Source organism: Protopterus annectens, chromosome 16.part0 (genome assembly GCF_019279795.1).
Source record: "Protopterus annectens isolate FY-2018-M chromosome 16.part0, PAN1.0, whole genome shotgun sequence".
NCBI classification, from domain to species: Eukaryota; Metazoa; Chordata; order Ceratodontiformes; family Protopteridae; genus Protopterus; species Protopterus annectens.
This window is the reverse complement of record NC_056750.1, coordinates 749442104-749468203: the sequence shown is the minus strand read 5'-3', so window position 1 is coordinate 749468203 and position 26100 is coordinate 749442104. Positions and strand designations below refer to the sequence as shown.

Genomic DNA, 26100 nt, shown 5'->3' with positions numbered 1-26100 from the left:
GCCACTAAAAAGGAAATATCTGAGACCATTTTGTCTATACATCCTCCGAATAAAGATTCCAGGACCATGGATAGGTATAGGAAGTGCATTTTTTCATCAGCAACCTTTGCCTTATGGTCGCTGAACTACTTGACCCATTGTACTAGATTACAGAGGGACCTGTTGAAAGAACTGTCAGACTCCCTCCAAGGAGCTGTAGTTGACACGGCGGTAGATAGTCACAGCTCAGCTCGCTACCCTCAATTCAGTTGTGAACTCATCCTTGAGACTCACATCATATGCAGCATATGGAATAAGTAGGGCAGCAGTTTCAGGTATCTCTCTTAGGAGGCAAGCCCAGGTGCGCCTTTGCGATTTCGCTGAGCCCTTCAAGTCTTCCTTTATCAAAGCCCCTTTTGACAGCTCCTCTCTTTTTGGGCCTTCAGTAAAAGAAACACTCATCAGGTGTGAACAGGAAGGCAAGACTTTGTCTGCCGTTGGAGTACATTTTTCCAGACCTACTAGACCCTTTCCCAAAGGTCAGAGAGGTAGTAGAAAGATGTGGTTCAGAAAAAAAACAAAGGTCTTTCCAAGACACACAGGGTGAAAGGTCCCCCTAGAGGCAGAGGGGGGAAGAGTAATGAAAGACGCCACCCTCATGGCAGGGGAGACCTGCAGAATCAGGGCGCCAGAGAATCTTTCTTTGATAGACCCTTTCAGCGCTTCTGAAGGGGTGCCCGTTTGCTCGCTTCTGGTGCCAGTCGGGGGTCGATTGTCTTTGCACCTTCATACCTGGCAAAAAATTACAAATTGTAGATGGATGCAGGACATAATATCCAGGGGATATACCATTCCCTGCTCCTTCCCACTCCCATAAACATATCAGTTACAGACATTACATCCAGTCAAAAGGAACAAGCCACCTTAGAAATTCAAAAGTTGCTAAGAAAAAGAGTCATCCAAGAAGTCCCTGCAGATCAGAGACAATTCGGAACTTACTCAAGGTTCTTTTTAGTTCCAAAGAAAACATGGGACTGGAGACCCATTTTGGATTTCAGCATTCTGAACAAATCTGTGAAAAAGACTAAGTAATGGATGATGACACTGCAGTTGATACTTCCATTCTTGGAAAAAGACAATTGTATGTGCTTTATAGACCTTCAGGATGCGTACTACCATATACCTATGGAAAGGTGATCCAGAAGGCACTTGCACTTCCAGCTAGGAGCCAGTCACTTCCAGTTTCGAGCTCTGCCCTTTGGTCTTACTATTGCAACCATACTGTTCACCAAATGCATGGCAGTAGTGGCGGCTCACCTGAGACGATAGGGATTCTGAGTGTTTCCGTATCTGGATGACTGTGTCATAACTGCCCCGACCAGGCATCTTCTGCTACAAGCCAGGGACTATAATCTACAACTCTATTCCTCCCTAGTAATTACCATAAATTATGAAAAATCAGCTCTAGACCCATGTCAGAGCTTGATTTTCATAGGAGCAGAAATAAACACAACAAAGATAGCAAAACTTCCACAGGACAGGCTAGATGACCGTCTGCATTTTGCAAGACTGTTGATTATAAAGAAATGAGATACTGCCAAACTAGTTCTCAAAGTATTGGGAAAAATGTCTGCTTCAGTTGTTCTCATTCCCCTAGCTTGTCTCCACATGAGAATTCTTCACTGATTGCTTTTGATGCAGTGGTCAATTTGAGAACTTCCAATGACACACAAGACCATGATAACCAATTCATGTAAAAAGGATCTCAAATGGTAGATTCACTGTCCTCTGCTATCTCAAGGCCGTCACTTTATTCCTCCTCAACCCCAAGCCACAGTGACCATGGACGCTTCTCAGATTGGGGGGGGCATTATTTGGGGAAGACAATTCAAGGCATCTGGCATCAACAGGAGGCTCATTTGCACATAAACTTCCTGGAGATGAGGGCAGTGTTTTTGTCGTTGCAAGCATTTCAAGACTCTGTCCCTCTGGGAACGATAGCAATCCAATCAAGCAACAGGTCTGTGATCTGGTATATAAGCAAACGGGGGAACCAGATCTTACCCCCCTTTGTTAAGAAGCCCTGTGGGTCTGACAGTGGGCAACAGCTTCCAACCACTTTCTAATAACAACACAAATTCCAGGGAAATCCAACTTAATTGCAGACAAGTTGAGCAGAGCCATATTACGGCCTCACGAGTGGTCCCTCGATCGCAAAGTTGCGGAAAAGACCTTCCGAAAATGGGGCCAGCCTTGCTGCGACCTCTTTGCTTCACCCACCAATACAAAATGCAACAACTACATTGCCCTGATCCCCCCTCTGGAGAAGTCACCAAGGGATGCACTTGTTCACAATTGGCCCCTGGGACTTTCCGCCAATTCCTCTAATTCCCAAATTTCTGCAGAAAGCAAGTTTGTTGAAGACAACAATAATCCTAATTGCCCCTTATTGGCCTCAACAGATTTTGTTCCCCTTCCTCCAACCTATCTTCGGGACAAACCATGGATTCTGGATCCTGTTGCAGACCTTATAACTCACCTGTCAGGGATGGTTCATCCCAGTTTGAACAATCTCAAGCTAGCAGCTTCACTGCTCCAGTTCCCCTGATCGGCAGGTTTCCTTTCCTTTCATCTCCAGTCAAACATATTTTGTTATCTTCCTATAAGTCATCCACATGTAAACTGTACAAAAGTAAATGGAAGAGATTTGTTTCATGGGTCACCAATAACTAACTAGATCCTTTTACTGTGCTCATACATTCTATTCTGGAATTGTTGGCTAAGCTTTTCAGTGAGGGTGCTGCGGCAGATACTATTAGAGTTCAGTTGACAGCAATTTCAGTTTTTCATATAAGGGAAAATGGTTGTGGTATCATGTGAAACAGACTTTGTAAAGCATTCTTGAAGGGAACTATGATGCTAAGACCCCCATACAGGAACCCTTCCCCACTTTGGGATCTGAATTTTGTATTGTCAAACATTATCTGTCATCCCTTTAAAGCCATCTGCTACCTGTGACTTGAAGTATCTTTCTTAGAAAACACTCCTGTTAGTGGCCATTACCTTAGCAAGGGGAGTTTCAGAATTGCAAGTTTACCTGCCAAGCCACCTTACCTTGTATTTGATAAAGACAGAGTTTCTTTACACACCAACCCCTCATTTCTGCCCAAAGTTGTGTCTGAATGTAACCTCAATCAATCTATTGAGGTACCAGTATTCTTCCCAAATTTCCAAAACAAAGGAGAATATACATTGCATCTACTGGATGTTCATAGATAATGGCATTTCTGCCTACACATAACTGCAGAAATCAGACAATCAGATCAGCTATTTGTGTCTTACTCTGCCGTTAGGAAAGGCCCTACCAGTATCAAACATTACCTTATCCAAATGGCTGTCACAGTGTATTTCCTTCATTTATAGTCCTAAGAACAAAACTCTCACTACTACTGTTAAAGCTCATTCCACTGGAGCAATAGCTTCTTCTGCAGCCTTTCAAGCTAGGCTGCCTTTGGAAAATATCTGTGCTGCAGCAACATGTACAAAACCTCAGACCTATGCCTATACTCCTGGGAGACCGAGTATCACTAATGGAATATTATAGGACTCTGTAGCCTCAGAAACAATCCATCTGATGTTGTTAATCTTCGTTCATTCTTTACGATGGGTTATCGGTTCCGTTCTCGGAACCGAGCCGCCCTTATACCAAGCTTGCGTCAGCCAAAAAACTCTTGAGCCAGATCCAACCCACAGTGCTCTGCTCCCTGTTACCCCAGATCACGTTTGCCGCGTTGCTGTACAGCCATGTCAAGCCTTCTCCGTCAGCTGTTTATTTTTTGAAGTTTTTCTATTATTAGTGTAGAGAAAGTTTTCAATTCTTCACTATCTCTATCTTCTTACCCTATCGCAACTTTGAGACTCTCTCCCTGTAGTATATTCTGTCCTTTATCTTACCTTTGAGGTAATTCTCCATTACCATTGTTGGTAATTCTTTCTCTCCATTTCTCACCTTTCTGGGTACTTTCATAACTTTTTAGTAGTATCGTAATTTTTCTCTTGATATTACAATGTCAGATAAGAAAAGTAGTGCTGGTTTCAAACAATGTACAGAATGTGGCTGTAAGTTACCACTTTCTGATGGTCATGACTTGTGTGTTTATTGTCTGAATGTTTCCCACCTGTCAGTCGACACCCCGTGTGAGATTTGTAGGACTTTCTCAATTAGGACTCCGAATGAAAGGAAGAACAAACTAATAATAGAAGGCTTCCGTAAATCTCCTTTCTACAAGGCTGTCTCTGGGTCGGACCGCTCACCCCCTCCTTCTAAACCCCGTAAGAAAAGTTCTTCTTCCTCCTCGAGGTCGCTCACTTCATCTCCCTCTGGAGACCACAAGGAGTCGACTCACAAAATGGTGAAAACTTTGGGCCCAGCACTGCCATCTGTGGTCCTCTCAGCCTCAGCACTGCCCCAATGTGTTCTCACTCCAGCTATGGCTTCTTCACAGACACCAGCACTGCAGTTCCTGTTCAGACACTCATGGCTCTGACAGTATCTTCACAGCCTTTTTTGACACCGCTGACGCTGGTGTAGACTCTTTTGGCACCATCTCTACAGGTACAGTCTCCTTCTGCACCATTGGTGCTGACTCCTTCAGCTCCATCCTTGCTGATGCAGTCAACTTCTGGGATACTCCCTTCTACAGTGCAGACGCCTTCAGCACTGACCTGCGGCTCGGTGCATTCACTTTCTTCGGCACCGTCATTATCGGTGCAGACACCTTCTTCGGCGGCACTGTATTAATCGATGCAGACATTTGCCACACCGCTCTTCACGATGCAGACACCCTCAATGCCCATGGCACCACCTTTGTCAGCGCAGATACCCTCGGCACCATTCTTATCAGTGCCTCGGCTCCGGGCTCTACATTACACAAACTCGCCAGAACTAAGTACTCTCCCTCCATAGATCCTGTTGTGCAAAGTCAGTACAGCCCCTTTTTAGACAGGCCAGAATCTCCATCAGGTCTCTCTATGAGGTTGACCAGGAGCCTCTCAGAACAGGATGTGTTGCAGCTTGTCAGCCAGGTGCTTGTGGCCAGGGGACTCTCTAATCTATCTAAGTCTGTGCTTCGTCTTGCAGGTGACTGTATTTCTCCACAGACTCCATCTTACACTCCTTCGACTTCCAGGGAAGCATCAAAGCCCCTTCCTCTGACAGCAGCTTCCCTTCCTTCAACACCAACAGTGGACCTCACTTTGGAGCTGGGGTCATCCTTGTGGCCCTCGGTGCACTGGGCCCTTCTCAGGCTAGTGGCTGTGCCATGGGGGCAGGCATTCTTGGTTCGACGCTAATATTTTCTATCGCACCCTCCAGGAATCCTCTTCCCCTTACACTCCACAGCCCTCTTGAGACCCTTCCTCATCTATATTCCTGCAGGCCTTTTGTGCCCAGCCCCCTACCTCCTGGGTTATCCCACCGGCCAATGAACTTGTCCAGCTCATCATCCTGTGTGCATGGAAGGGTCCTGACACTTTGGAAGCTATACCTCGGAGGCCTGACAAAATTTTATCTCTCCCAGCTGAACATCCTCATTGGTCCAAATGTCTTCCAGTAGATGCCATGGTGGTGGTGGCTGCAACCAAAAAAGACTTGGTAGAAGAAAACCAGACTGTCCATCTGCCAAAAAGGAAGTCGCGGGCGATAGACAGACTCGGGAAACATGTGTTGGCTTCATCGATTTTTGCTGCAAGGTCCTTGAACTACTTGGCACACTTTACAAGGCTCCAGAGGGACCTTATCAACCAACTCTCTGAAACCTTGGCAGGAGCTGTTTCTGATGAGGTGCACGACAACGTAGCCTCTCAGATAGTGACCCTGGTATCTATATCCAGTTCTTCCATGCACCTCATTTCACACGTAGTGGAAGGGGTGGCTAGAGAGGCAGGCGCCCGTATAGTCACGCGGCAGCATGCCTGCATGAGCATTTGTGACTTTGCAGACTCCTTTAAGGGTTCCTTTATGAATGCCCCTGTCGAGGCCTCTTCATTGTTTTGCCCAAAGGTTAAGGATATGCTGGCAAGGTGTGAACAAGATGGTACGACCCTGTCTGCCGTTAGTGTCCGACACTCCACCCCTCAATGATTCTACTCAAGAAATCAGAGGAGCGGGAAGATGTGGCACAGAAAATCACAGGGGTCTTTCCGTGAAGCACGTGGCGAGTTCTCCCCTAAGGGCAGAGGGGGAAAATCTAATGGAAGATACCCCTTTTGGGGCAGGGGAGGTCCGTGAAACTGGGGTTCCAGAGATTCTTTCTCTGGGCAACCCTACCAGTGCTCCTGAAGCGTTGCCTGACTGCTCACCTCTGGAAGCAGTCGGGGGTCATTTTTCCTTGTACCCTACTGCCTGGCGAACCATAAACAGCGATTCCTGGGTACAGTGGATATCCAGAGGTTACTGCATTCCCTTCCATCTCTGTCCCACTTCACGCAGAAATTTACCCGACGTCCCACCCAGTCAGGGGGGAAGCAGCAGCACACGAAATCCGAAAGCTGCTACAAAAAAAGAGTCATCCAAATGGTCCCCCCAGACCAGATAGAATTTTTGAAGAAAGCATGGCAGTTGAAGAGCAAAGTAATCTTCATTGCACCATATTGGCCTCGACAGGTTTGGTTCCCCTTCCTTTGACTTCATCTGCTAGATCGACTGTGTATTCTCAATCCAACTCCAAGGTTGATCTCCCAACTGCAGGGTCTGACCCACCCCAATCTAACAAACCTGAAGCTGACAGCTTGGTTTCTCCACTTCCAATGATTGCCAGGCAGGATAACGTCTCCTTCCCAGTACGCAATATTCTTATTGCATCTCATAAATCGTCCACCAGGCTAATCTAGCTCAGCAAATGGAAAAGATTTACCTTATGGGCATCAAACAAACAATTGGACCCCTTTTCAGCCCCAGTTTCGGTAGTATTATATTATTTATCAGATCTCTTTCAATCTGTGGTATCAGCCTCTACTGTTCGTGTTCATTTAGCTGCCATTTCTAATTGCCACATTGGTTTCCAGGACTCTTCACTCATGTCACACAGACTCTGTAAGACTTTCTTGAAGGGCATTTTCACCTAAAGCCTCCCTTTAGGGAACCAGTACAACCTTGGGACCTGGCTTTGATTCTGCAAGCCCTAACAGCACCCCCCTTTGAACCTGCATCTTCATGTGACTTAATGTACTTCTCTTGGAAAACCTTGTTTCTGGTTGCTATCACATCGGCCAGACATCTATCAGAACTTCAAGTCATATGCATCAAACGTCCCTACCTTATGTTCCATAAAGATAGAGTCTCACTAAGAACTAATTCTGCCTTCTTACCGAAAGTGGTGTCAGAGCGGTCTATCAACCAGTCCATTGACCTCCCAGTATTTTTTCCTAATCATTCGAACAAGGGAGAGTATTGCCTGCACTCCCTAGATGTGCACAGACAAATCCATTTGGAGAGAACAAAATCTACCCGTAAATCAGACCAATTATTTCTGGCTTTTTCTGGACCAAGACTAGATCATCCTGTTTCTAAAGTTACATTAGCGTAATGGTTGAGAAATTGCATTACCTTCATCTACAACAAGAACAACATCACCTTTCCTCACAAAGTGAAAGCCCATTCTACAAGGTTAATGGCAACTTCAGCTGCTTTCCATGCTAGGGCTTCTGTCAATGACATTTGCTCAGCTGCAACTTGGGCCAACCTCATACCTTTATTCTTCATTACAAATTGGATTTGGCCTCCAGAGGAAGAGCTTCTTTTGGTTCCATGGTGCTCAGGAATGTCCTTCCGTGAGGGCCGCCCAGGGATATAGGTAGCTGGGGACTCTGTCCCATCGTAAGGAATGAACGAAGATTAACAACATCAGATAAAGAAGTTTATGTCTTACCATAATGTTCCATCTGTGTTGTTGATCTTTGTTCATTCATTACTCCCCACCCTCCGTCCCCCTCCAGAGCTTCCTGGTGGATTTCATGTGGTTCTTCTTCCATTCTTGTAGGTCTGTTCTGACCAGAGGTAGCCTCTACCTTTGTCTATCAACTTGCAAACTCGATCTGAGGTAACTGGTAGTAGAGCATTGTGGGTAGGATATTGGCTTAAGAGTTTTTTGGCTGACACAAGCTTGGTATAAGGCTGCTCAGTACCGAGGTCGGAACCGATAACCCATCGTAAGGAATGAACGAAGATCAACAACACAGATGGAACGTTATGGTAAGACTTAACTTCTTTTTTTCTGTAAAACTATGAAAGATTTACCTCTAATATGAGTTATCAGGGGCAAACAAGATCTGAGAGAGTTAGGGAATTGCATTATAGGTAAGGTAGAATGCCCAAGAGCTTTGCTGAAGGCTTCAGTTTTTTGTAAAAGGCCGAGATGGATCCAATCAACCCATCAGTGAGAATAAAGGTCAAGATGGACAACACACATGGAACGTTATGGGAAGTACATAACTTCCTTTTATTTTTCAAGTAAAGTATGATAAAACAGGTTTAGTCTTAAATGCAGTTCACCATTTGTACTGTATATGGATAATAAAAAAACATTTGTCTATATTAGTCAATAGATTAGATTATTTTTTTCTGTTGAGATATTAAACAGCCAGTGTATCTGTTTTCTTACATTATAGTAATCCAACTAGCAAAGTTCCTTCCCCTGCTCTTCCACTGCTATTGCCAGTTATATAAGTTATTAAATACATCTTCCCTCCCACTGTTTTCCATAGATTCATAATAATGAGTGCCCAATCAGCCAACCAGTATTATTTTTGAGTAACCTCCCTTAAACTGTCTCTGGAAACTCCTCCTAGTCTCATATTCTTTACTGTTGAGAACTAGTAGATCAAACTGGAAGTTTTTTCCCCTTAGACTGCTAAAGTACAAGTTATCCTTGTTATCCTTTTGTCTGCCTGGTGTGCCATGCACTGCCTGGAAGATTTACCCTTTTTCTGTATTTCTTTTAAAATCTGCTCATCTTAGTGTTCTAGTACATAGAGCCGTCCTACAAATTCACTTCATTACCATTCATTCTGTACCCCTTATGTTGTGTATTGTGATCTGTCAACAGTTGCTTTGGTTTAAGCTCTAGTGTGAATAGGGGAAGAACAAAGCCATTTCTAGGCCTCTGATTGCTTATAAATCCATGAAATGTGCTGTTTTGCTGTTGGCCAGTGGGCTATTTGAATTTTGTATTTCTATGGTATCATAAGTTGCTTGTGTAGCAAGGTCCTCACTTGGCTGTAAGTGTGCACTCTGTATACCTGAAATATCATCCAGGCTAACCTGTTGTAAAGTGAAGTGCTCCCTTACATAGAGGAGCACAGACTCTTGGCTCTTTGTTCCTCTGCACTCCCTTACACAGAGGAGCAAATAACCAAGAGTCTTATAATTGATTGTAGCCTTTCTTAAATTTCATCCTTGCTAAATTATTCTGTGTCCTGTTCATACCCCCTGTGATGATGTGAAGTGTTGCCATCTGTGCCAGGAAGAATAGGGCAGTGCATGTGTGGCATGTGCCAGCATAGTTGGCTGGAGTTTTGTAAATAATTTTCTGTCATTTGACTATCACACTCACGTGTACAGATGCTTGAGTTAAAAATGTATTAACAATGTTATAACTGATTAAATGTATATGTTTAAACAAAGACTTCTGGAAGGGAAGAGTAGAAGTTTTTGAAATTGTTCTATAGCTTTCAGATACTGCAGCAGATCTTAGCAAAGCTCTGAGTATGTATTTTACCAGAGTCAGATGATCAAATGTGATGTCACTCCATAACCAGCACTGAGAGGATGGAATGCTCACAGCAGTGTGTTTTGTTTTGTTTTCTTTGGCACCTGATATAAAGAACTATGTCAGTTAGTTCAGTTAGTTAGTTAGTCCAGTCAGTTAGAAGCTCATCACCTTGCCTTGTGGAAGTAAGCATCTCAGCATCCTATCTTGCCTTGCTGTATTAATTAAGTTATCTAGGGAACAGTTATTCTTTAAACAGTCAGAAAATACAGTGAGATTAGTTAAGTGTTGTTTTTCTGCATCTGTGTGAATCTGTCCAACTGTATTATTTTTATTTCTTCTGTGATTGAAACTCTGGTGTTTATTGTACTTAGATATTTATAATTCTCATGTTTTATATTTTATTATTTATTACTAAATATTTTTATACCTTTCATTTTGGCTGCTCTTTTAGAGAATGCTTTTAATATGTTGAGAGTACTCGTGATTTTTGTAGTGACTCCTTGGCCACTCCAAAAAGCCTTGCTGCATTGGTTACATTCTACCATTTGTATTAGTATTGATTTTACTCTGTATAATTGGATACCCTTGTAAGAGTCTTAGAGTGGTTGACTGGTGGCAGTGTAGTTACATTTTGGTCTGGGCAGAAGGGGGGGGCAGCTAGTAAATCTGTGCCAGCCTGTTCCAAGAGTGTGTGTGTGAAAATCTAATACCCAGGTGTGGGTGTGTCAGCTACTTGGAACTGGGACACAGTGCTCCAAAGTGAGTCTTGTTTGGGATCTGGAGAGACAGAAGGTCCAGTCCCAGGTCTGAAGTATGTTTCTTGTGTGCTCTTGGAGGAAAATGTGCTTGATGCAGAGAGCTGCATCTGAAAAATACTGTGTAAATACATTACTGTTTTTAGTGACCATCTCTCAACAGTGTCAGTGGTGAGGATTGAGGCTCCTTGATAACTGGCCCAGGGTAAAGAGGCTATCACATATTTGGTGGTAGAGTGCTGGAATATTAATTGAACTTCAGTAGCCTGTGGGCAGTTGTCATTGAAGGTGTGTGTACTCTCAACAGCCACAAGGTAAACATTCAGAGTTTCATTTTCATAACAGTTTTATTTATTTTTGTTAGGTCAATTTAGTCAGGAAAAGCTGAGAAAGATGTCAGCAGAGGATTATGGTAAGCTGACAGAGGACCAGTTGGCCACGGTGTGCAAAGCCAAAGGACTTGTGCATCCTAACTGGACTAAAGAGGAAGTGATTTCAGCTTTAATCGCAGCTGTAATGCAGACCGGTGGCCAGGAGGACAACCTTCCTGGTGATGGAGATGTGCAGCCTTCAGAAACAGGACAGTTTACCTTTGCCTCAGATGATTTTAAAAATCTGTCTGGAGTTAGAGACTTGAACTGGAGAGGCCAGATGTTTGGAGAATGAAGAGAGACTGTGGCATTTGGAGACCGAAGAGAAACTGTAGCATTTGAAGGCTGAAGAAAAGGAGAAGCAGCATCAATATGAAGCTGAAGAAAAGGAGAATAGGTGTCAACTGGAGGCCAAATGTTTGCAGACTGAAGAGAGACTGCGGCATTTGGAGATCAAAGAGAGACTGTGACATTTGGAGGCTGAAGAAAAGGAGTAGCAGGGTCAGCATGAGAGAGAAATGCTGACCCTTCGTCAGGGTCATGGAGGTAATGGGGAAGGGAATAACCGGATGCCAGAAGCAGTAAAGGTCAGTAAATTTCTTCCACGATTTGCAGAGGGGGATGACTTTGATAGTTTTATTCATATATCTGAAAGAGTATACAAACAGTATAATGTTCATGAAGAGCTCTGGGTATTATTCCTTTCACCCTTACTCCATGGTAAAACTGAAACTGCTGTTTATAGATTGTGTGTTCCCTTGTACATGTACAGCTCAATTGGAGGGGTATGTTTGTTAGGAAGGGAATGTTAGGATGCTGCTAAAAAGTTAAATGGGGGGATATGTTAGTTAGGGAATGTTTACCATCAGCCACTGTCTGTAAGAGTCATGGGGGCCAGCCTGGGGATGAATTTATGGTTACCCATCCAGTGTTAATTAGGGAATGTTTACTGTCAGCCTCTTTCTATGAGAGACATGGGGGCCAGCTCAGAGATGAATTGGTGATTTCACACCCTATGGTCATGGTTACATTTGAATAGGGTTAGGGATGGACTGTTCTTCACATGGATAGTGAGCCTATTCCAGAGCATGAGAATCTTGTAAGTCACATATCTGTGTCACCAGCATGTTCTGTTTAAGTCACAAACAAAGTGCAAATCCCTGAATCTAGTGTTTCTGGTGCTACTCATTTTGCAGATGTGCAAAAGTTCCATCAGGGCTGGATCTAAGGATGCCTTATATGTCAAGCAGCATAGGTTGCTTCTCAACAGCCTGTAGGAGACTGAGTGTAGACACAGGCTCTAAGATGATCTATATAGGACAGTGTGTTAATACCATGGATTCGCTTGGTGTGGAAACTCTGTGGGCATTCCAGCTGTTGCATATGCCTAGTCAGATACATGCCAATGGAGGAATTGTACTCAATGATGGATTTAATAAGGGATGAGTAGAGCAGTACTATAACTTCCTTGGACTTGGATGCTATACCCTTTCTTCTAAGTTGGGCAAGATAGAATAATTTTCTTACTACCTTGGCTGTGTGTTTGTCAAAGACCAGATTACTGTCTACATATGTTCCCAGATCTCTAACTAATGGGTCAGCCTTAGGAGTGTGTTATTAATGGATTAATTTACGTGGGTAGATGTTTTCCCAAAAGGTACTATAATGCACTTCTTTGTACCGAGTTTTAATCTGTTGCTTTGTCACCAATCATTTGTCTGTGTTAGATACTCTTGCAGGATGTTAGTGTCATGGGCAGAATTTATGATAGTTCCCAGTTTGCAGACACCTGTGAACTTGGTGAGCCAGAAGCCCTTGACATTAACCTTGACCTCTGAAAAGTAAATTTAAACTGGAGTGGGTGCAGCACTGTTCCTGTGGTACTCCACTGCTGACCTGCTTCTTGGTGGAAATGGTCTTACCAATCCTGACTTATGGGTCTGTGAGCCATCTGGCAGTCCAGTGAGCTATGTTGGGATTTATGGCTAGTTTGGTGAGTTTGTCCACAATACCTGATTTGGGTATTGTGTTGAATGCCTTAGTCAGGTCTAGGTAGTCGGCATGCACTGTCATCCCTTCATTCATTGCCTTGGTTACCTTCTCAAATGGAGAGTGCCTCCAGGTCCATATAGGAGCTGAGGCTTTATTAAGACATAGATGATGACCTATAGCTTGCTAGGATATGGCAAGGGACTCTATCTAAGGTGATTTGCATGTGGATGAACTACAGGGTATCATCCTGTTTAGCCAGTCTTGAGGTATACTTGTTGCTAATGTAGAATGAGACTCCCCCACCTTTAGTACCTGTCTGTGTGGCCGATAGTCTAAACGTGTGCAAGGCAAGGTTTACTACTGAAATCTCGAATCTTGAAAATCAAAACCTTAAAACCATAATATCGAAAGACCAAAATCCTTAAGACCATAATATCGAACTCCCAGACATATCCCTGTGTAGCCCATGATAGCAATTTCTCCTGGGTCCACACCCCTGGATGACCCATGTTAGCACTCATTCATGAGTTCATATTTGTAGAAGGATTCAGTATTTGCAATTTGAAAACATTGTGGTCTTCAGCATTTTGGTCTTTAGATATTATGGTTTCAAGATTTTGATTTTCAAGATTTCAGTAGTAACCCCCCTGGGCCATCTAGTCCATACATCCGCTAAGGGCGCAAACATCATTGACCTAGTCCTCACCAACAAGGGTGAACGTTGCATCCCCCAGTCTGATGCCATCCCTGGTCAGATCAGGCAATAAAGCTGTCTCTTCAAAATAGTAATAAACCTGGTACATTGCCTAACCCTGGAATGTGTAGGAATTACTCTCAAGACAAAACATCCTACTATTAATTGAGAGCCTGGCAAAATATCAAGCACAGCCCCCCGAACCCAGGAAGCATAGCTACTTATGTGGAATTTTTCAAGAAAACCCTTTACAGACATGTATTAGCTGCAAGCAGGCTGCATTGCCTACCAGAAATTATCAAAGGACAAACTGAAAAAAAGCCACCTTGGTGGAATCCTACCATCAATAGGTTATATAAGAAAAGGAAGAACATTAATAGAACTTGTTGGTGGGATAGATTTATGTCCCAAAGACTCCCCATCTGTGGAATAGACTCCCTCTCCATGTCAAGCAGAATACCTCTCTAGCCCTCTTTAAGAGGACCCTGTATGACTGGATGGAAAACAGAAAATGCACCCCTAGGATTCCACCTGTGTCCCTACTGGACAGGGGAAACAGATGCTGACTTTGTGGGAACATGGGTGAAATTCTTGGCCGGGCTTATAAGGGCCTTTGGGCCAATAGCCTAGTATCATCCTGTGAAACTATGAACCTATAAGAAAAGTATGGCCATAATTAGGAAGTGCAATGCCTATCAAGGTAAGAACTTCCTCAAAAAAGCAAAATAAGCAACTCAGAGAACTAGTTAAGTCTACCAAAGTCAAATATGAAGTTAAAGTAGCCTCCCATGCTAAGAATGATCACAAGACTTTCTTTAACCTCAAACTTAATACTCAACAATGTGCCAAACTAATTGCAAATGGAGTTACCTATACTGAGCTGGAGGATATAGCAAATCTGGCTGATGAACTAATTTCCGGCTTTGCTCCGCTCTCTCCTGCTGACACCCCTCAAGAAATGCAGCCAACCATAAACCCTCCAGCTGTCACTAGGAAACAGGTCCTCAATACTATCTCTAAAGCCAAAACCTCTGCATCAGTGGGTCCCGATAAAGTCCCAGGATGCTTTCTAAATAGCACGAAGCATGACCTGTCAGGCCCACTAGAATCATTATGTAACTGCATCCTTAAATCAGGCTTCATACTGAATGAATGGAGGACTGCAACTGTTATCCCCTGCACAGTAGTAGACCTTCCACAGACCCAAGTAACTATCAACCTATAAAGTCTGGCTAGTCTCATATGTAAAGCCATGGAAAGAATTATTATAGATACGGTAAATAATGACACTGAAAACCTTCAGGCACTGGACCCAACCCAGTTTAGATTCATCTGTTCTGGAGCATTTCTCCCCATGCCTCCACTGAAAATGGGCTGTGTCCCAGTCGGACTTTCCCATTAAATGTTAAATAAATAAATAAATAATTCTATAGAAGATCATGCCTGCTCAACCTGGAGGATTTCTTCGAGAAGCTAAACAAAGAAATGGATGTGGTTAAAAGTATGCAAACAGCCTACCTTAACCTGGCCAAAGCGTTTGACACAATATCCCACTCGGGCATTATAGATAAGCTCACACCATTAGGTATAAACCCCTGTGTCACCCACTGGCTAGCCAGCTGGCTCACAGATAGGAAACAAGAAGTCAGGATTAGGGAGTCTCTACAAAATGGCCAGTTGCTAGCTGTGTCCTTCAGGGCTCAATCCTGGGACTGCTCCATTTTGGGATCTTCTTTTGTAACATAGGGTAGGGTGGGGACAGTGACCTCTGTCTGACCAAGTTTACAGATGACTGCAATTAGGCACAGTCATAGAATCCTTCAAAGATACAAATATTCTCTAAGAAGGCCTGACACAAACTAATAACTGGTGCAAAAGTCACAGCCTAAAACTCAATGCCCAGAAATATATAATAGTAACCTCTCATCTTATGGCCACTTCATGAATTTATTACATTGATAATACGCTCCTGAGAGTAGATCCTGTGATTAAGGATTTGGGAATACTTGTGGACAGTGACTTGACCTCTGACCATCAAGTGTCTACTCTGAAAGGAAATCTTTCCTTGTTGCGCAACATATAAGCAAGGGTATGACTTCTAGGTCCAAAGATGTTGTTGTTCCATTGTACTTGGCCCTCGTTACACTAGTCATTGAGTGCAGTGTCCTCTTCAGTATGTACCTCACCAGGTATATACCACAACTGGAGCATTCGCACAGTTTCCTCCCCAAAGGAATGCATGATGTAGAAAACATGTTCTACATAGGCAAACTCAAAGCCTCATCACTATACTCAGTCTTCTGCAGTCTACTGAGAGGCAATCTATGGCTGGCCTACAAAGTATCCTTTGATACAGATTTGATGGACTTACTGCACATCTGCAAAACACATAGCATCAGAAAAACTCAGTCCAAGGATCCCAACCTCATCTGTAACATTTATTTGTATATTCAGTTTGGTAGCTGGGGTAGAGCACTGATCTCAGTGGATTTATTTTAGTCTCAGACCAACATTTTGGAGGGATATGTATATATCTCAGAGGTGACCCCTTTTCTTGATGAGGCATCCCATCCATGTGAAGCAAAGTTCTTCCTTGCAGTTGTTCAAGCATAACTTGGACCATGGATAGGAAACTGAAAATTTACCACCAGTTTGACCCCTGTATCTGTATTAGAAAGAGAAAGCTTGTAAAAGTGTGACTACTCATGGCCAAATTAGATATACACACATTAAATACCTATGGTATCAAAACCTGTCCAATATAATTGGTAAGCATGGCTAGGCTTAAAAAGCCCCTTTAGGGTTGTTAGCCTAGTAATCATGTATGAACCTATAAACCTAGATGAGGGGGATGTAATGTACATCTTTTGTGGTGATAAGGCATCACCATTTTTATATTTGTGGTGGTAAGGCATCACCATTTTTATATTTTGAAAGAGATGTGGTGATGGCAAGGGTATGAAGGAAAAAGGATGAGAAAAGTAAGGAAGGATAGTGAGCAGGTACGAACAAATGTATCCAAAATAGTACTGACAACAGGAGTAATATGTACACACTAGGAGAGAGACACATGGGTTGGACAGATACAAAGACAGAGTGGAGAAATGATAATGGGAGGATTACTGACAACATAAAGACAATGGGTTGAAGCATATAAGAATGGTGAGATATCTGGCTGAAGATAAGGAGAAGTATGGACAATGTGTTGGACTGCCAACCGGTCCAGGGGGACTTTATTGAGATCCATTGGATGGATCAGTGTGGCTGGTGGAAGGGGTCACAGCCTTCTGTAGTCACCCAGAGGTACAGGACCATCAGTCAAGCAAATCATCAAGCTGCTTCAGGAAGTGCTGTGTTCTGGCTTTCTAGCAAGCCACTGTCCTGCCAACTTTCTTCTTTACCATCTGCTGTAGTGCAGGCTGAGCTGTTATAGGTGACTTGAGCCTGGCCACTTACTGAAGAGAGGTTGGAAACCCCCATCACATTGAGGCATTCAAGCCTTTCTTGTTCACTATTCCTGTAGCCACAGGTAAGGTGGGAACAGCTAGCAGCTGATGCTCCTGTATTCCACTGGTATCATCATCAGCAGCAGGGCAGAGACAAAATGGGAAGAGTACCATAAGTGAAGATGTCCTACAAACAGTATATCTCATGTTGTCCTTTTCATTCTTCCTCATGGGGTTCGGATCTGATCTTCAGATCCGACTCAGCCACATACTACAGACTTTGATCCATCTCTCGAGCTCCTCTCTCTACCCATTATGCCCTACTCCATCCTCATTACCCCATATCTCATTTGCTGCCATCATGGTTAGACATAGGTTCTGTTCTCAAGCATTTGTAAGTAAGTGTTGTCTTATTATTGGGTTCTAAAATTTCTCTAGTTCTTTCTTAAACCTTAGAAATGTATTCTTACAACCTCCATCTTAGTTGTTGCTGCCATTAGGGATCTGTTGACCCATATATTAACCTTTTTCTACTAAGTTTTTAGTAGTCTCCGTACCATTCTTGGTACTTTCTGTTACCTGGTTTAAAAAGTATCCTCTCTAAATACCTTAGTTGGCATTTTTATCCTTTCCTTTCCTTTCCTTCTCCTTTTTAGAGTTTTTTTCTACTAATTACCATTTCCGGTAATTTCCTTTCTGGCAACTATCCTAACCTACAAAAAAAAAAAGTTGATGTTGCTGTTTACTTTTGCTATTGTTCTTACATGATTTGTTCTCCTTTTTCTGTTGCTATGTCGGACAAATCAACAGGTTTTAAGAAGTACACTTATTGTGGGCATAAGATCCCAAAAGTCAGATGCCCACAAGGAGAGCATTTATTGCATTGGTCCTGATCATCTAAATATGGGCTGTACTGTCTGCTGTATCTTTAACCCCAGAGCTTTGGCTGACAGGCATAATAAGCTCATTTTGAAAGGCTTACTACCTTATTTTTCCTTCTTCCAGGGCTCAAACCCCCTCAAAATCTAGCAGAGCATCTTCTTGGGAGCTCAAGAAATGGTCTCTGACAAAATCCCCCCAGTCTTCTTCGGAACATAGAGAAAAAGTTAGAAAAGTTATGGATCTGACAACCTCAGATCTGAGAGCTCTTAGCCTTCCATCAGATCTGAAACCTTCTTCGAATCCTATGGTTTTGGCTGTGATAGTTATCTCCCTATCTCTAATGACTCCTTCACTGGATTCTAAGCCTTTGGATCCAAAACCAAATATGTCTTCCAAGAGCCGAACTCCTGATTTCATGGTAAAGCCCATTTTGCCCTTCTTGTCTGTACAGCTGTTTCAGACTCCTAAGAAACAGTGCAGGCCCCTTCTACAGCATTTTCTAGGTCCTCCAGACGTTTATCAGATGCAGATATGGATAGGGTGATGCAAAATTTTCTCAGGGCTGAGATCAAGATGGGGGTTCTGTCAGCTCTGTCCCCTACCAGATCCATGAATGTACACTCTAAGTCCATTCTATATCCTTCTCTGATCTGACCAGTGGTTTCAGAACCCCAGGATCTGAAATCCCCAAATGGCGTGGCATTGGATCCAAGGAAAGTTCCCTCCTCCACTCTGAGTGCTTCCCTGTTAGGTTCTGCTCTGATACCCTCTGATCAGAATGGGTCTTGGAGCCGAAGTGCTGGCGTCGGGTCCGAGGGATTGGGGTTGGCTCCGTTGTCCATCCATCCCCCTCAGAGCTTCAGGCCTAGACAGTTCTGGTCCATTTCTCCCCTCGAGACTTGGATATGGGGGTGGCCGTGCTCTACTTTCCTCGGAACCTTCGGCTCCAGTGGGGAAGGTCATGGCTTCTCCTGGGCCCTCAGCCTTTGAGGTGGTAGTAAGGACTTTTTCTCTCCAGAGAGAACCGTCCTCTCTTCTTTCTGATCCTACCCCTTTACTTCCATCAGTTCCGAGCTCTGAGTCAGCCAGACCTATTCCACAGGGACAGCCAGTTCCAACAGGCCTCCAGGTTGCTCCAGCAGAGGAGCTTTCCCCCCTCTTCTGACACCTTTTTATAACATCCCACAGAGGAAGTGCCCTGGAAGAGAATGTGTAAAAGGAGACACATAGATTCCCCTTTTGAGTATGTCATGGAAGACACCAGTTTTGATGAAGGAGAAGGATCCCTCATATCACCACTGGATGGCATCTCTTCTGGAGATATTCTAGAGATCCTGAAACAGAAGGGTGGTTGGTCATCCCAAATTCCTCCTTCTGAAGAGTCTGTGTTCTTGGAGGCTGTTGGTTTTGGCCCATCTACATCTTGGGTCACCCCCCCCCCCTGTGGACGAACTAATCTGGTTTCCCATCAGGCATGGAAGGAGCCAGATACTGTTGAGCTCATTCCCAAGCTCCCTGATACATTTTTGGCACCACCTGCAGAGAGACTGCACTGGAACAAAGGAATCCTGGTTAATGCTATGGTGGTGGCAGCACCCACTAAGAAAGAGCTAGTTGATCAGAACGCTACTGTCCATCCACCCAGTAGTGAGTCTAGAGCTTTGGACAGATTTGGAAAGTGGATATTTGCCTCAGCTACCTTTGCACTGAGGTCACTTAACTATCTAGCGGATTCTACTAGACTTCAGAGAGATTTGACTAAAGAACTTTCAAATACTCTCTCAGAGTCCATGTCTGCTGAGGATTTCAAGAGAACATTCTCTCTACAGGCCACTCTTTTATGCATATCAAACGGTTCGATGAGGTTACTCTCTCATACAAGTGAAGGTACCTCACGAGCAGCCGGATCAGGTTTCAGCTTAAGGAGACACACCTAGATATGACTATGTGACTTTGTGGAGCATTTTAAGATGTCTTTTATTAATACCCCATTTGATGGCCCTTCCTTGTTTGGGCCATCAGTAAAGGATATGCTTACCCGCAGCAAAAAAGATGGAAAGATCTGTCTGCTATAAGGCTCAAGTTTTGTACACCTCAGCGGACCTTCTCTAGGAACCAGAGAGATGGTAGGAAAATGTGGTTCCATTCCAGGATTCATGTGGGGAAAATTATTTTAGAGGCAAAGGGGGATACATTAATGGCAGACATTTTCCTAGAGGCAGAAGAGGCCCACAGAACCAGGGCTTTTGAGATTTTTTTTTTGGATAGGCCCTATCAGTGTTCCTGAAATGCTACCTGACTGCCCTTCTCTAGAGGCAGTCTGGAGTTTATTCTGTTTGCACCTAAACGCCTGGACAGCTATTACAAACGATTCATGGGTGCTAAGTATATTATCTGGAGGCTATTTTATACCATTTTCTTTTCTTACTCATCGGCAAAGGAAGAAACACCCAGTCAGCAGAAGACCGCAGCACAATAAATTCAAAAGCTGCTAGAACAAAGAGTCACCCAAAAGATCCCACCAGATCAAATAGAATTCAGAACTTATTCATGCTTCTTTTTAGTGCTAAGGAAAACAGGGACCTAAGATGCATTTTGGACCTAATCAAATTGAACCAGTATGTAAAGAAAGCAAAGTTCCGAATGGTCATGCTTCAGTCCATCCTCCTCTTTTGCAAAAGAATGATTGGATGTGATCTTCAGGACTCGTACTATCATATCAAAAATAGTCAATCAGGAGGACATCTCCATGTTTGGCTGGGAGACAGTATTTATTAGTTCAGGGCTCTGCCCTCTGGACTCACCACAGCCCCCAGGGTGTTTATCAAATGCACAGCAGTAGTCACAGCTCAAATGGGACTGAAGGGATTCCAGGTGTTTCCATCCAAGCATCAACTTCAGCATGCCAGAGAATTTCTGCTTCAGATTTTTGACTCCTTGGGCATTACAATAAATCTTGCCAAGTCAAACCTTGCTCCAATTCAGACCCTGAAATTCATAAGGACAGCCTTAAACACATCTACTCAAATAACATCTTTGCCTGTCCATTGCATTACTTTTATCAGGAATGAAGTTCAGGTTATTCTCTCTCATTCTTCTCCCCAAGCAAGATTACTGATTCAAGCTCTAGGGTCAATGGCAGCTGCCATAGTGCTGTTTCCTGTAGCTCGCTTCTTTATGCGAGTTCTGCAATGGACTCTGGCTGCACAGTGTTCCATTCTTCATCAACCCCTGTCTTTTCAAGTAAAGCTAACCCCTATTTGCAAGCAACACATTACTGGTGCATACAATCAGGCAATCTTTTTGTGGCAGACCATTTGTACTACCAAATCCAGTAACCACACTGACCATGAGCTCTTCTCAACTGGGCTAGGGTGGGGTCATTTCTTGGGAAGAACTCTTCAAGTTTTGTTGTTCACCCAAGAGACTGAGTCACATATCAGTGTACTAGAGACGAGAGCAGTCCTTCTGGCATTGCAGGTATTTCAAGATGCCCTTCCCTTGGGGACTATTGCAATTCAAACCAACAACATGACTGTAGTCTGGTACATCAACAAACAAGGAGGTACCCGAGCTTACCCCATTTGCAGAGAGGCCATGGAAATCCATCGTGCTTGCAGACAAACTAAGCAGATACATTCTGATGCCTCAAGAGTGGTCTCTCAATCAGTCGGTAGCAGACATGATCTTTAGGCATTGGGGCCAGCCTTGCTGTCATCTATTTGCCTCTCCTCTCCTCTCAACTACAAGTGCAGCAAGTACTTTGCTCTGATCCCCCCTTAGGAGGGTCACTGAGAGATGCTCTTCTTCACACTCCTCTTCCCCTGATTCCAAGATTTTTGTGGAAAACAAGAGCTCAGTAATCCTCATTGGCCCCTTCTAGCCTTAACAGGTATGGTTCCCCTTCCAATGGTTTCATCTTCGTTATCCTCCATGGATACTGGAACTCACTGAGGATCTCCTGTCTCACCCATTGGGAATTCATCACCCCAGCATTCAAGCCCTCAAGATGACCACATGGTTTTTCCACTTCCAGTAATAGTTAAGACATTCCAACCTTTCTTCCCTGGTACATGACATTATTATGGGTTCTCAAAAGGATTCTTCCAAAAAAGTTTATAGAAGCATGTGGAAAAGGTTCTCTATTTGGGCAGCAGATAAGGGCATTGATCCTTTTTCTGCACCTATTTTGACTATTCTTCAGTTTTTGACAACTCTTTTTAAAATGTTGTTAGTTTCACTACAGTTAAACTTCAGTTGGCAACAATTTAAAATTTTCACACAGGAAGTAGGTATTTTTCCTTAGCTATCTCTAGATTAAGTAAAGCTTTTGTGAAAGGCATTTTTTTACTAAGGCCTCCAATTAAGGATCCCTCACTTCCTTGGGATCTCACAGTAGTACTCAAAGGTTTGACACAAAAACTCTTTTGAGCCTTCAGACAAATCTGACCTAAAATTAATGTTGTGAAAGGCAGCTTTCTTGGTAGCTCATAGCTTTGTCTCACATTACAGATTGAACATTATATCTAGAAATAGAGCCTCCTTTGGTTCGGCAGTACTCTGGAATATCCTTCCATGAGGGCCACCCAAGGTGAATGTAGTTGGGGACTCTGTCCCATACATGAGAAAGGCTGAAAAGGAAAATATCAGATGTATAAGTTGTGTACTCACCATAAGTAGACATCTGTGTTGTCCATTTTCATTCTTCCTCAACTCCCTCCCATCCATTCCCATCCTTTTTCTTCTGGAAGGACCTGTTGGATTGTGTCTGTAACCCACAGTTCCAGGTTTGAACCCACTCTTTTCTAACTTCTATTTCTGTTCTTCATCTATTATTAGGGGATAGAGCAGTAAACTCCATCTGAGGTAATGAAGATGGAGTAAGGTATTATGGGTAGAGGGAGGAACTCGAGAGTTGGTTCTGAAGTCTTTAGTATGTGTCCAAGTCAGATCCGAGGATCGGATCCGAACTCCATAAGTGAGAAAGAATGAAAATGGATAACACAGATGCCTAGCTACGGTGAGTACATAACTTATAAATACTCTACAGGTCAATGAATAGTATGCAAACTAACCCCCACTATGCAGAAAGTCTGTTCTGCTTCCTGTGGCAGCCTGTACAGTTGGCCTCTGTGTAAAAGAGAAAGGAACATATCAAATGTCACACATGGGTATGGATGAGAGCTACAGAACAGTGTAAAGCTGCAATCCCACATGTAAGTGCAAAACTGCTGGAACCTAAAATGGTCCCTGTAGAAGAGATTTACGGAGCATTGCAATGTTATACTTCCACATTTAAGCATGACATAGTAGAAGCTTGAAATGATTGCATTAGGTGGTATCTACAAAACAGTGCAGAGGTACATTCAAGATAGTAGAAGACTGAAATTGTTCCCACAGCATCACAGCTGAACAGGTACGTGTAATAATCCATACTGTGCATACATGTGTCACCACTAATTGCAACAGCACAGATGCAGTCTCCCACAATAGCAGAAGTGGAAGGACCTAATCAGTGAAAATAAGGTTTCTGGCAGCAGGGAAGCAACTTTTACATAGGAATCAGCTTCAAGGTATGCAGCATTCCAAAGTATTAACTTAGGAGATATTTATCCAGTTTGCTAGATTTGTTAGCCCTTGCCTTGGAACAGATTATTGGTAGTGTTACTGATCTGTACCATGCTTACCTGCAACTTCTGTTTGCATATATCAGTTGTAGCCATGATCTTTAGCTGTATATTTATATTGTATGTGTGGGAAGGCAGTCCACAATATCAAGATTACAGTTCTCTAGTCTGTACTGTTTATCATACAAGGAGCTGTTTGTGCATTTTATGGGAACAGCTGAAGTGGGTCTTCACAGGTATATCCCTGGATCCATAGCCCAGTAATCCGCCTGTCACCCGTGATGTCCTATGTGCACCAAACACATACTGTTTGTGAATGTACCAATCGTGTTTGTGTGTGTGTGTGTGTGTGTGTGTGTGTGTGTGTGTGTGTGTGTGTGTGTGTGTATGTATATATATATATATATATATATATATATGTGTGTGTGTGTGTGTGTGTGTGTGTGTGTGTGTATGTGGGCAATGTTGCAGCTACTCCAACTGAATAAGTGGATGCCTACCCATACTAGTAGTCTGAAGAATCAGTGTAACCACCATCTCCTCATAGAATGTGTGTGGCTCCTCCTATGTTTCTGCCCCAGGTTCAGCTTGTATTTGTCTATGTACCCACTCCTACCCACTGTATGTGTTTGTAATTTGAGTCTTCCATCACACATCAGCATAGAACTATGTATTCTTTTCACAGATGATGCCATGTGGCAGATGGCAGAGGTTAGACAACTTCAGCAATGCAGAGAATGCCATGCTCATTCAAGCAGTCAAGACACATGGGTGGCAGCTGTTGAAGGTACAGAGTGCTAAAGAGACACTACAGGACCACATGTGTCAGACTGTGATTCATTATGTCACTGCTGTGTGTCACCAGAATCATAGAACACAGCAGTGCTGGAGGGGTTTCATATATTTGATAAAGCAGTCCTGCAAGAAGGCATGCAGCAGAGCAGTGGGAAGTACAGTCACTGGAAGAGAGCACCCAGCACTGCATGGTTAGCAGATATGTAGGATTTTCTAGTATCCCATCATGGAGATGAAGGGACAGGTATTATAGTTGATAGAGTGGACACAGGTGCTAGAATTTCACAGATGTCACATATTTCAGAGGGCTTGTAAACATACAGATATACCCGCACCAAGTCAAGAGCCTTTTACAAGTTACAGCGACCAACCCTTGCCATCCAGTTCATAAATCTATCACCAGTGTATATTTTATTTACATGCTTCTCAAAAGAACAATAATATCTATAGTACATTAGATTCCCCCTGCTTTTGTGTTTGTAGATAGCGTGCACAGCTGTCGGATGCTAGAGCTCCCTTCTCCCCCTTCTTCCATTCTATCCAGTTAGCGTTATCTAGTACAGAAATGTTTGCAGAAGAAGTCTTCTCCTTTTCTCTGGGTTTAATACTGAGAAAAAACATTGTGGAAGTACCCTCCCTTTTTTTTGTTCAGCAAATAGTAGTTATAGGAAACTAGCACATGTAATACAAAGATAAGTATGATAAAGGGCATTACTTTTAATGGACTGTTATACTGTGCTACAGTATTTACCTGCATTTCTCCTCTTATGAAGCTGATTGTTTTTGTTTCTGCTCGCTCTGGCTGCGTACATCATGGCACACTCCGCTCCCCTACCCTACCCCCATTCCCATACACCACTATATTCATTTCCTTTATACATCACCCTGATTGACCACACCCCCTGTCTCACTACCATTCTCCGCCCTCCACTTAATCCAGACCAACCGTACCTAATTCAACAGCTCCCCCTATCTTGCCAATCCCTTCTCATAAAATCCAACTGTCTCCCTCTTCTTTATTCCCTGCCTGAATTTTACCTCTCACTACAGTTTTCCCTTTTCACATCTACATTTTCCTTTTCTCCATATATCCATTTCCCTTTCAACCCGCACACTCTCAAGACTGCATACTAACCCCTCTTCATGTATGCTCTCACTTATTTTCTTCGCCTCTTGTCTACTTATTTTTACACTTTTTACTTCTTACCATGGCTCTTTAACCACAACTGTGGTATTACCTCCCCTCCCGTATCTCCATACTGATGTCCAAACCCTTATCAATTACTCTATTGCCCCTTCACTATTCTCTAATTACACAACTACTTATCACAAAGTTAAAGTACTCCCAAGTTCGTCTTATAAAATGAGACCTAGGTACCCCACCTATTACCCACCTGCAAATTCCAAAGTTTTCTTCCTAGTTAACTTACTATGCTATGGAGATAGTCTTCCAAACCCTGGGCCATTCTTCACTGCTCCTACACACAGCTATACAGACAGCCCCAATATCTCTCCAGCCTCTCTTAGTCTACCCACCATTTCTCAACCTAACATTTCCTTAGACTCTACTAACCTCCCACCTTCCAAATACCTACCTATAATCTCTCTCAACATACAAAGTATAACCAATAGAATAAGCCCTCTTCACTCCCTGATCACTCAGTATACCCCTGACATTCTTACTCTCTCTGAAACATGGCTGCAACCACAGATCTCTGACTCAGAAGTTCTTCCCCCAGGGTGTAATATTTTTTGGCTTGATCATCACTCCAAAAAAGGGGGAGGTGAT

General features: G+C 43.3%; 1 protein-coding gene across 1 annotated transcript in view; it reads left to right on the top strand.

Moving 5' to 3' along the window:
- PAPPA (pappalysin 1) overlaps positions 1-26100 on the top strand; it is a 3990201-nt gene that overhangs the window by 2986076 nt on the left and 978025 nt on the right. The window lies entirely within an intron of this gene.